Here is a 12215-nt window from a genome sequence, read left to right as displayed (position 1 = left end):
CTTAATTAAGAAGTCCAACTTCTTTGTTCATTAAATTTAACTCTTTAAATTTAACTATCTCAACGGAGATTAAAAATCCATTACACTGTGTGACCCTCAATGGTTCAGGGATACAGCTAGCCGTGGGCTCACAACTCCTTGTGACTCGGAACAACAATTTTCGACTTGCCCATCGAATCATGGTAGAGCGCCTAGCAACATCGCCCCATGATTTCCTAGGTATCACTGATAGTACCTACAAGAACCAGTAGATTTTGGTTAGCGTACAGTACGGTCCCTTCATCCATATATCCCGATCGAATCAACAACCATTGGTATATCGAGAGTCGCTCAAGATTCGATAACTATGCAATACATCTTGAAGATCAAATTAGTGACATCGCATGTGCTACTAAGAAACCATTTCTTAAATCACATCAAGTACTCTGGCCAGAGATTCGTCACACTAATATCTCCTCAGATCGCATAGGATATCCACACTCGCAAGTATGTGGTGAATCCTTGACAACAATGCATCGACTCCTATATGTGTCGTAACTGTACCCAATCCCGACACCTGATGACCCCAATAGAGTCGGTAAACGAGTCAAAGAACAGTACTAGCATATAGAGTCTCAATGATGTTTCAAGTAGTAAGGACTAATGGTGTACAACCAAAACCGCGGACTTTATCCACTCGATAAGTGATAACCACTTGGAAAGTCCGGATAGGGTAGTTCGATCATTCATCATATGAATATCCATTTGCACGCTTTGAACATCTCCATGTTCCTTACCAATGACACGTGGTACTCTGCATCGCAAATGCTAGTCTCAAACTCGAGCGATCCTTATCCTTATTATCGGACGGCTCAATCGACTAGGAATAGTTTAGAATATACAGTGACTATAATATGTGTTTCATGATAGACATCCCCATGTTCTACCACATCTTACATACACTATAGTATATTCAAGGTCTTTATCAAAACAACAATAGTATATCACAATATAACAATATGAAGAAAGATAAAGTCATTGCCTTTAATAAAAGTGTAAATTATATTAAACAAAAGATTGTTTATACAAAGAGTTATCAAAGCCCATAGCCACAAGTTGGCTCACTGGGCATCCACTCTTTCAATCTCCCACTTGCCCTATAGCCAAATAGTCATACTACGTAGACCCATTGCTTCGCGATGTTTGTCAAATAATGGTCCTGGCAAGGGCTTAGTAAGTGGATCAACGATATTGTCTGCAGAGGCCACTCGTTCGATAGTGATGTCTCCTCTTTCCACAATCTCCCGGATGATGTGGTATTTCCTCAGTACGTGTTTGGATCTTTGATGAGACCTTGGTTCCTTTGCTTGAGCAACGGCACCCGTGTTGTCACAGTACACCGGGACTGGACCAACAACTTCAGGAATGACGCCCAACTCTTGGACGAAATTCCTCATCCAAAAGGCCTCTTTAGCAGCAGCTGATGCTGCAATGTATTCAGCCTCAGTGGTGGAATCCGCTGTGGTGTCCTGCTTGGAACTCTTTCAAGAGACAGCACCGCCATTGAGCATGAACACAAATCCAGAGGTTGACTTCGAGTCATCCACGTCACTTTGGAAGCTAGAGTCGTTATAGCCTTCCAATTTCAGTTCTCTTCCTTCATATACCATGAACGTATTCTTAGTCCTTCGTAAGTACTTAAGAATTTCCTTCACGGCTTTCCAATGCATTTGACCGGGATTAGCTTGATATCTGCTCGTGACACTCAGAGCAAATACTACATCCGGTCTGGTAGATATCATCCCATACATGATACTACCTATAGCTGACGCATATGGTACATGTGTCATATTCTCTATCTCTTCATCAGTCTTGGGACACATAGACTTGGATAGAGAAACTCCATGACACATGGGTAGATGTCCTCTCTTGGACCCATCCATTGAAAACCATTTCAATATGGTGTCGATGTAGGTTGATTGAGTGAGTCCTATCATTCTCTTAGATCTATCTCTATAGATCTGTATCCCAAGAATATAGGATGTCTCACCCAAATCCTTCATCGAGAATCTACCTGATAACCATATCTTTGTTGACTGCAACATCCCTACATCATTCCCAATGAGTGGGATGTCATCAACATAAAGTACTAAGAATGTCACAGCATCCTTAACTACCTTTTTGTACACGCATGGTTCCTCCGGGTTCTTGATGAAACCAAAATCCTTTATTGTTTCATCAAATTTCTGGTTCCAACTTCTTGATGCTTGTTTTAGACCATAAATTGATCTCTGAAGCTTGCATACCTTATGCTCGCTTCCCATGGATGTGAACCCCTCAGGCTGCTTCATATAGATTTCTTCCTTAATGTCTCCATTAAGAAAAGCAGTCTTCACATCCATTTGCCATATCTCATAGTCATACCATGCAGCTATTGCAATAAGGATTCTTATGGACTTGAACATTGCAACTAGTGAAAAGGTTTCATCATAGTCAACTCCTTGTCTTTGAGTATAACCTTTCGCCACCAATCGCGCCTTGTAGGTCAATACCTTACCATCAGGCTCAAGCTTTCTCTTGTAGATCCATTTACACCCTATTGGAACAATTCCATCGGGAGGATCTACCAAAGACCAAACTTGGTTTGTATGCATCGAATCTAATTCCGATTGCATAGCTTCAAGCCATAAATTTGAATCCGCATCAGAAATTGCTTCCTTGAAGTTTCTTGGATCCCATCCAATGTCGGGTTCATCTTGACCCCTTCAAGAAGAAGACCATATCGAATAGGAGGTCTAGAAGTCCTCTCGGATCTTCTGGGTACAGGCGTGTCCAGCAATGGTTCCTGAGGTGTAGGATCGTTATTTTGTATTTCGGGTTCTTCTCGAACTTCTTCGAGTTCCATCATCTCGCCTTTCTTATCCAATAAGAACTCCTTCTCCAAGAAGGTGGCATTCCTTGAAACAAACACCTTTGTTTCAGCAGGATAATAGAAATAAGATCCGATTGAATTTTTCGGATACCCTACAAAATAACATAAGCTGGATCGACTATCCAACTTATCTCCCACTGTCCGCTTCACGTAAGCAGGACATCCCCAAATCCTTAAGTACGAATACTTAGGAGCTTTTCCATTCCATAACTCGTATGGTGTTTTGTCCACTGCTTTAGTGTGGACATTGTTCAACAACAATACCGCCGTTTCAAGCGCATAGCCCCAAAACGAAGGTGGAAGTTCAGTGAAGCTCATCATAGATCGAACCATGTCCAACAGAGTTCGATTACGACGCTCAGATATACCATTAAGCTGTGGTGTCATAGGAGGAGTCCACTGAGAGAGAATCCCATTCTCTTTTAGATAGTCTAGAAACTCGGTACTTAAGTATTCTCCACCTCGATCCGATCGAAGTGCTTTAATACTTCTACCTAGTTTGTTTTCTACTTCAGCCTTGAATTCTTTGAACTTTTCAAATGCTTCAGACTTATATTTCATTAAATATAAATACCCATACCTTGAATAATCATCAGTAAAGGTAATGAAGTAGGTGTGGCCATATTGAGTCCCAACTCTAAATGGTCCACAAATATCTGTATGGATCAAATCCAACAGATTTTGACTACGCTCAGGTTTCCCTTTAAAATGAGATTTAGTCATTTTTCCTTTCAGGCAGGATTCACAAGTAGGTAGAGAGTTAATATCAGACATATCAAACATGCCCTCTCCCACTAGCTTGTTCATCCTGCTTGAGGAAATATGACCTAGCCTAGCATGCCAAAGGTTTGCCGGGTTTTGACTATCGATTTTCCTTTTGTTTGTTGTTGCCGATTTATCAACATAATTTATTGGAACGTCTTTTAGTTTTAAGTTGTATAGATCGTTTTCAAGTTGTCCATTTCCAATCAAACATTCATTCTTGTAAATATTGCAAATCCCATTCACAAAATTGCAAGAATAACCATCTCTATCAAGCATAGAAACAGAAATAATGTTTTTAATTAAATCCGGAACAAATAAAACATCTATCAAGAGTAACTTAAAACCGTTCTGCAAAATTTAATAAATATTTCTCATAGCTATGGATTTCACTCTGGAACCATTCCCGAGCCTTGACTGGGTCTCACCCATCCTTAGCCTATTACTTCTTATCATCATTTGCAACTCATTGCAAATATGAGATCTACATCTGGTATCCAATACCCAATAAGTAGTATTAAGAAAAACATTTATTTCAATGTAAAACATACCCTTTGCAGTTCGCAATTGCTCGAGGTATTCCTTGCAGTTACGTTTTCAATGACCGGGTTTCTTGCAATGATGGCAAACTTATTTAGACTTGTCCAATTTTGCATGTAACATTTGGCCTTGAGATCATGGTCCAACCATTTCTCTAGTTCGGCCAACCTTTCGGCAGTTACATCAGCCGGGGCTGTTTTTCGGAGAAGCCTTTTCTAACACTTAGAAAATCTTTTTCGAACTTAGGACAATCTTAACTTATGGAATCATTCTGTATTGTTTGCGCCAATGAGTTTGTTTTGTTGGAGAATAGAAACATGTGGATTACTGAGATGAAACAGACAATTATCGATGATTGTTTAATTAATTTACTAAGACATAAAATAGGCGAAATTTATTTTATGAATCTCACTCCCACTATTTTAACGATTTCACTACCCTCTAGTGAAAACAGGAAACTGTTTTCCTTAGTGAGAACATTGAGTCCAATTGACAAACTTATGGTCCCGAATAATATCAGCCAACCATAATTTTCAAAAGGTAGAGCCCAATTGCTTCCAAAGCAACCTCCATGTATTTACCTCATGTCCAATAAGGGCCCAATAATATGACGCCGATTATTGTGACATGTCAAGATGACCCATCAATATTAAGTTGTGATGGACGGTCGCCATGTGGATCCCCCAATAATATGAGCCGATCCCATGGGAGTTCCACCCAACTTACAACATGTGTCGATCCAATGTACAGCTTTCCGACGAACGGGCCCCCCCAATAATATGAGCCGGACCGTATCCGCGGGTAGCATCTCATACATTGATCGTTGATGGAAGGTAGGAACATTTAAACAAATTTAAATTTCCTTTATTTATCTTGATATCAATTTTAAATCATATTTAAAATGAGGGATTTTTATTTATGAAAATTTGTCTCATCATTTTTCAATTATTGCATGCTTGCCGGATTCACACAATTATTTCTAAAACATGCATACAATCATAATATCATATATTATATAGGATGATCGATTCCATTTCTAATTGACACGTGGTTGCCAATCACGAGTCTTAGTCCAATCCTAGGTAATATGCAGTATGCAATGCAATCCTATTACATTAGCTTCCAATTTACATTTCTTCGTCTTTATTGTCTGCTGGGCCCACCTCCATCTTCAAATCTTGATCTCCCACTATCTAATGTATTTACAATAAATAACAATGACAAGCAGGGGATACATTTTTAGGGGTGGGAACGGGCCATAAACCAAGCCCACTTTTATTACATATGACATTCATATTGGGCCATAAACCAGGCCCATTAATAAAAGCAACAACAATAAAACAAATGTAAATTCCTAACATACACCTACAAAATTGGTTATGGCAATCGATCATCCTTATCCAATAACATTTAATTCAAAATTAATTTATTGGATAACATGCATATGGCAATTTAAATATAAAAGGATAAAATCATATTTTATATATAAAATCTTATTTTACATACAAAATCATATTTTACCTTTTATCAAATAAAATCATATATTATCTATAGAATCCAATTTTATAGATAAAATCATATTTTATTCAATATATCATAAGATCATATCTTATCATCAATTGTACCAAAAATAATTGATTTCAAAATTCAATTTAAGGATAAAATATTAAAATTTTCCAAAAATTCAAATTTATCCAAAATTCAATTTTAAAATTTTTGGACTCGAACAATTCGATCCGATGCCTCGTGGACCAATCAAAAACAATTTTCGATCGGACCAAAAATAGAATTTTAACATATTAAAATTAATTTTAAAAAAATAAAAATAATTTTTCCCGCGGGCCGCCCGGGACGTTCCCGGGCTGCCCGCGCCCCAGCGGGCCGGGCCGGGCCGGGCAGCGCCGTGCGCTGCCCGGGGCAGCGACCATCGCTGCCCCACCGGGCAGCGATCCAATCGCTGCCCGGTTTTTTGCCCGAAAAAAATTATTTTATTTTAAAATATTTATTTTGTTTCAAAAACCGAGACTCAAAAATTTTTGTACAATCGATTAATTTAATCGTTTGATCTGAGAAACCTGGCTCTGATACCACTGTTGGAAAACCGCGGCATTCAGATCAATCAGGATTAATACCCGGTGCAGCGGAAGTTTAAAAAATTAATATGGAACGATTCCATAGTGTGGGTATCAAACCTTACGATTAAATTATGTGTGTGTAAAAATTAAATAACGTTTATTAAATTTTTACCTTCAATCTCGAATCGAGATTTATGGACACCAAACAGATTTCTCTGCTCTTGTTGTATCTCCCTGGAACTGATGGTCGAACATTTCTTCAATCAGGTCCACGAATAGAGGTTTAATCCCTCTGATAGATTGCACTAGAAAATCTATCAGAAGTTTTCTACGAAGAGAATAACGAATTTGATTCGCTATTCCAGACTGCAATTCAAAATCACAGACCGGAATATCTCAGGCAGAGAAGGGAGGGGGGCGGCGGCCACAATGAGTGTGAGGGCTAGGGTTTTCGAAAAACCTGATTCAATTATGACCTGTTGTATGTAATTTCTGTACTGCAATAACTTATTTATAATGTAGGCCACTAACAGCTTAGGGCCCATTAGTCATAAGTTCAGGCCCGACAAGCAAAGCCCGCATGTTCAGAAATTAATATAAAATTCATCGTGACTCCGATTGATGAACCGATTTCACCAATGTGCACAGAAACCATTTCTGCACCTTTTAAAGTCAAGATAAATTTTTCTGAATCCGAATTCAATGGTTTCCAAAAATGTCCATCCCTATGTCATTTTAGGAAATCTTACTCCCTTACTCTTAATTAAGAAGTCCAACTTCTTTGTTCATTAAATTTAACTCTTTAAATTTAACTATCTCAACGGGGATTAAAAATCCATTACACTGTGTGACCCTCAATGGTTCAGGGATACAGCTAGCCGTGGGCTCACAACTCTTTGTGACTCGGAACAACAATTTCCGACTTGCCCATCGAATCATGGTAGAGCGCCTAGCAACATCGCCCCATGATTCCCTAGGTATCACTGATAGTGCCTACAAGAACCAGTAGATTTTGGTTAGCGTACAGTACGGTCCCTTCATCCATATATCCCGATCGAATCAACAACCATTGGTATATCGAGAGTCGCTCAAGATTCAATAACTATGCAATACATCTTGAAGATCAAATTAGTGACATCGCATGTGCTACTAAGAAACCATTTCTTAAATCACATCAAGTACTCTGGCCAGAGATTCGTCACACTAATATCTCCTCAGATCGCATAGGATATCCACACTCGCAAGTATGTGGTGAATCCTTGACAACAATGCATCGACTCCTATATGTGTTGTAACTGTACCCAATCCCGACACCTGATGACCCCAATAGAGTCGGTAAACGAGTCAAAGCACAGTACTAGCATATAGAGTCTCAATGATGTTTCAAGTAGTAAGGACTAATGGTGTACAACCAAAACCGCGGACTTTATCCACTCGATAAGTGATAACCACTTGGAAAGTCCGGATAGGGTAGTTCGATCATTCATCATATGATTATCCATTTGCACGCTTCGAACATCTCCATGTTCCTTACCAATGAAATGTGGTACTCTGCATCGCAAATGCTAGTCTCAAACTCGAGCGATCCTTATCCTTATTATCGGACAGCTCAATCGACTAGGAACAGTTTAGAATATACAGTGACTATAAGATGTGTTTCATGATAGACATCCCCATGTTCTACCACATCTTACATACACTATAGTATATTCAAGGTCTTTATCAAAACAACAATAGTATATCACAATATAACAATATGAAGAAAGATAAAGTCATTGCCTTTAATAAAAGTGTAAATTATATTAAACAAAAGATTGTTTATACAAAGAGTCATCAAAGCCCATAGCCACAAGTTGGCTCACTGGGCACCCACTCTTTCATATCCTCGGAAATCTGGATAATCACATCTGATAGTCCACTAATCAGAGGATGGTATAATGAAATCTCATACAACCAAACACTCAGAACATGACAATCAATGCCACAATCTAGAAAACAAATCTATAGTCTCTATCTCGACAATAGATTTCAATAATTCCTGTAATCTGATCATCTTGCTAAATGCATAACCATTATCTCTTTATGTTTGTATCATGTCTAATACAACATATTTGTGAATCTGTCAAAATCTACTATACTTTAAATCGCAAAATCATGACGATTCTAGTAGATTCAAACTAAAGTCGTTCGCAAAGTTGATCTTATTTCAACTCTTCTGTAACTAATCTGTTATAAAAACCACTTGGGTTCTTCTTTTCTGCTTCTTTTACTGGAATTTTAGTATTGGTACTGTCAATTCTGTCGTATCTGCTTTCAGTTCTTTCACCAATACTGATTTCTAAGTAATGACTATATGTAAGTCATATATGTTTAGACAACTGAATGGATATGTTGTCATATGCCTCTTTCAGAATCTGATATTCCATATCTAGAATATCTGGCATAATCAAACGATTATTCACCGCAAAAATTCATCTTTTCTTCTCTACTGTCTTCTCTTATCGTACTCTAGCATTCTCAATCAATATTCTATTGCTTGATCTAAGATCAATGTTGCTTTTATCTTTCCAAACCAATCGAATTTAGCTTGGATCGCAACGATTCTGATCATTTATGTATCTGTCAAGCATAAAAATTCAACAAGTACAGATCTGTACCCAATAAATCCAGTAATTAGCTAAAACCCATAGTATTCTGAATCTGAATTTCTATCAGTTACGAGCCAAATACTTTAAGATACACTGAATAAATACATCAAATAATCAAAATTCTCAAATCTCAGCTCAAAGGAACTTGCTCAAATCAAGATCATCCAAAATTACATATTCTGAATGATAAAATCTGCTAAGTGATACCATATTACTTGCATCATAAAAATCAAGAAGAATGAATCAAATCAGACTCTAGTAAAAAAAATAAGAGTCCATCAAACTCGATCGAGGTCGAATACAAAAACCTCATATCGATATCAAGAAATTCAAGAATCATGATTTCTATGATGTAATACTTTCAGCAAAATTGAAGATAACGCTCATCTGTAACTGATTTTTCTTATTCTTTATTGACATGAGTTCAGTTATTAATTCTTAGCTGATAATAGTCGAATATAATCTTTTCGACGTAACTTATTGTCATAGAATTAATCATCATTTCGATACTACATAACTTTTTTCTACTCAATCTGCTAGCTGTTTCTGAAGTTCTTCAGTTTAAGTAATGTTCTTCTATACAAGTTGTCATAATACCATTGTACTAGACACCACTCTATAGAGAACTGCATTCATGTTGTAAAAATGTCGAAATATGTCATTGAACTATTTCTGTACATTCTAAACACTGACATAGCTGTCAATTCTAGGTTAATTCTGTACTAGTTCAATATATCGGCTAGACTTCTACTGACATTCTTCCACGGTCATCGTGATATAACCAGTACCGAAATAACAAAATCTAATGTCTGAAACTCATGTCATAAATTTCTATTCATTTCTATTTCTTCATCAGTGCACGGATTCAATCAACGAGTAACTGGTACTCAGTTATTGCATTAATATCTCTAATGCATTCTAGCTTACTATCTCACGCCTGATATCAGCACATTCAATCTTATTTCCTCAATTCTGTATTTCATCTGCTATGACTACTCTTACAAATGTATTCCATCTACTCAAAGGCAAAATCTCAGCAAATTCAAATTAACTTACTTACCTGTAATATTCTTATCTGATACAACTTGAGCCTTTCAGTTAGGGGAAACTATGCTTATATCTCTTCATTTGCTGGCATTTAGAATGACTCAATCTTTGTTGTTATTGTCACTATCGCTTGCGTCATAGCTATACTGCTATGAAAATTATAGTGAAAGTGATGATAATAGGTTTTCACAATTACTGAGGCGTGAATAAAACTTGAACTCTGGATCGTATTACCGGTTCATGATTTCTTTCTTCTATTACTGGCTTGAAATCAACTTATGCTTCTATTCTGCAAAGTTTACTGTTCTATCTTCTTAGCATATACGGAAAGAAACAATTCTGTTTACTTACCTGCCAACAATTCCAGTAATTCTTCTGGCAACTCCACCAACTTCTTGCTAAGTCCTGGGCACCGCATTGCAGATTGTCCAGAAAACCAGGGCAAAGTAACTGAGGCAAAAGGCAGTTCTGCTTCGAATAAAACGAAGGATAACAAGCCGAATGAACGAGTTTTTGCCATAACCCAAGAGGAGATCGAGAATGCAAATGACGTTGTAGCTGGTACCATTATAATCAACAAAACTTATGCTTATGTGTTGTTTGATTGTGGTGCTACACATTCGTTTATATCTAAGAGGTTTGCTAAGAAGTTAGGACTTACTCCTGAGATACTTGTGGAACCTTTTTAGAGTAGCAACTCCCACTAGCAAAACAATTGAAACACACAGGATTCACCGAGATTGCGTAATTAACATCAGTGAACACGCATTTCAAGCTGAACTCATTCAACTAAACATGGTAGAATTTGATGCCATTTTAGGAATGGATTGGCTAGCAAATAACCATGATTTAGTAGATTGTCACATGAAAAATGTCAAATTGAGAGCTGAAAACCTCGACGAAGTCATTTATCATGGCAAAGTCAAGGAGCATAAGTCTCTTTTATCTGCTTCTCAAACTTGGAAAGCTATGAAAAGTGGAGAAGAAATATACCTAGCTGTGGTAGGCAAGGTAAAGGAAGAAGTTACACTTTCATTAGAAGATATTCCGGTAGTTCAAGAATTTTCGGATGTGTTCCCTGAAGAACTTCCTGGGGTAATTCCCGACCGCGAAGTGGAATTTAAAATTAATCTGGTACCTGGTGCTGCACCTATCTCGAAAGCACCATACCGAATGGCTCCAGCAGAGTTGAAAGAATTAAAAGAGAAACTCCAAGAATTGTTGGATAAAAAGCAAATACGACCAAGTGCATCTCCTTGGGGAGCCCCGGTCCTATTTGTGAAGAAGAAATATGGGAGTATGAGGTTGTGTATCAACTATCGAGAACTCAATAAGATCACAATCAAGAACAAGTATTCTCTTCCAAGAATTGATGATTTGTTTGACCAACTCAAAGGAGCGATAGTCTTTTCAAAGCTCGATCTAAGGCTCGGCTATCACCAATTGAAAGTCAAGACAGAAGATGTTCCGAAAACAGCTTTCCGAACAAGGTATGGGCATTACGAGTTCATGGTGATGCCTTTTAAATTAACCAATGCACCGGCAGCATTCATGGACCTCATGAACAGAGTATTCAAGTTGTTCCTCAACAAGTTTGTAGTGGTTTTATTGAAGATATTCTTGTGTATTCACCAAGTGAAGAAGACCACAAAGAGCATCTCCGGCTCATTTTCCAGACGCTGAGAGAGAAAGAACTCTATGCCAAATTCAAGAGGTGTGAATTTTGGCTAAATAGCGTCACTTTCTTGGGCCATATAGTATCCAAAGATGGAGTATCTGTGGATCCCAAGAAAGTGGAGGCAGTTATGGATTGTTCTAGACCAAAAACGGTAACTGAAATTCGAAGCTTTCTAGGTTTGGCTGGTTACTATCGAAAATTTGTGGAAGGTTTTTCCTCGATAGCTATATCTCTCACCAAACTCACACAAAAGAACTCTAAATTCAATTGGGATGAAACGTGTGAAAAGAGATTTGAAATTTTGAAGAAAAAGCTGGCATCTACTCCAGTATTGACATTACCGACTGAAGGCAATGATTTTACCATCTATACCGATGCGTCAATGGGAGGATTGGGATGCGTGCTCATGCAAGATGGAAGGGTAATTGCTTATGCTTCAAGACAACTAAAGCCGTATGAGCAAAACTACCCCACTCATGACCTCAAACTTGCCGCAGTGGTCTTTGCACTAAAGATTTGGAGACACTATCACTATGGTGAAAAGTGTGAAATAT

The sequence above is a fragment of the Henckelia pumila genome, chromosome 4 (assembly GCF_033568475.1).
Source record: "Henckelia pumila isolate YLH828 chromosome 4, ASM3356847v2, whole genome shotgun sequence".
NCBI classification, from domain to species: Eukaryota; Viridiplantae; Streptophyta; class Magnoliopsida; order Lamiales; family Gesneriaceae; genus Henckelia; species Henckelia pumila.
This window is presented reverse-complemented; position numbering follows the sequence as displayed.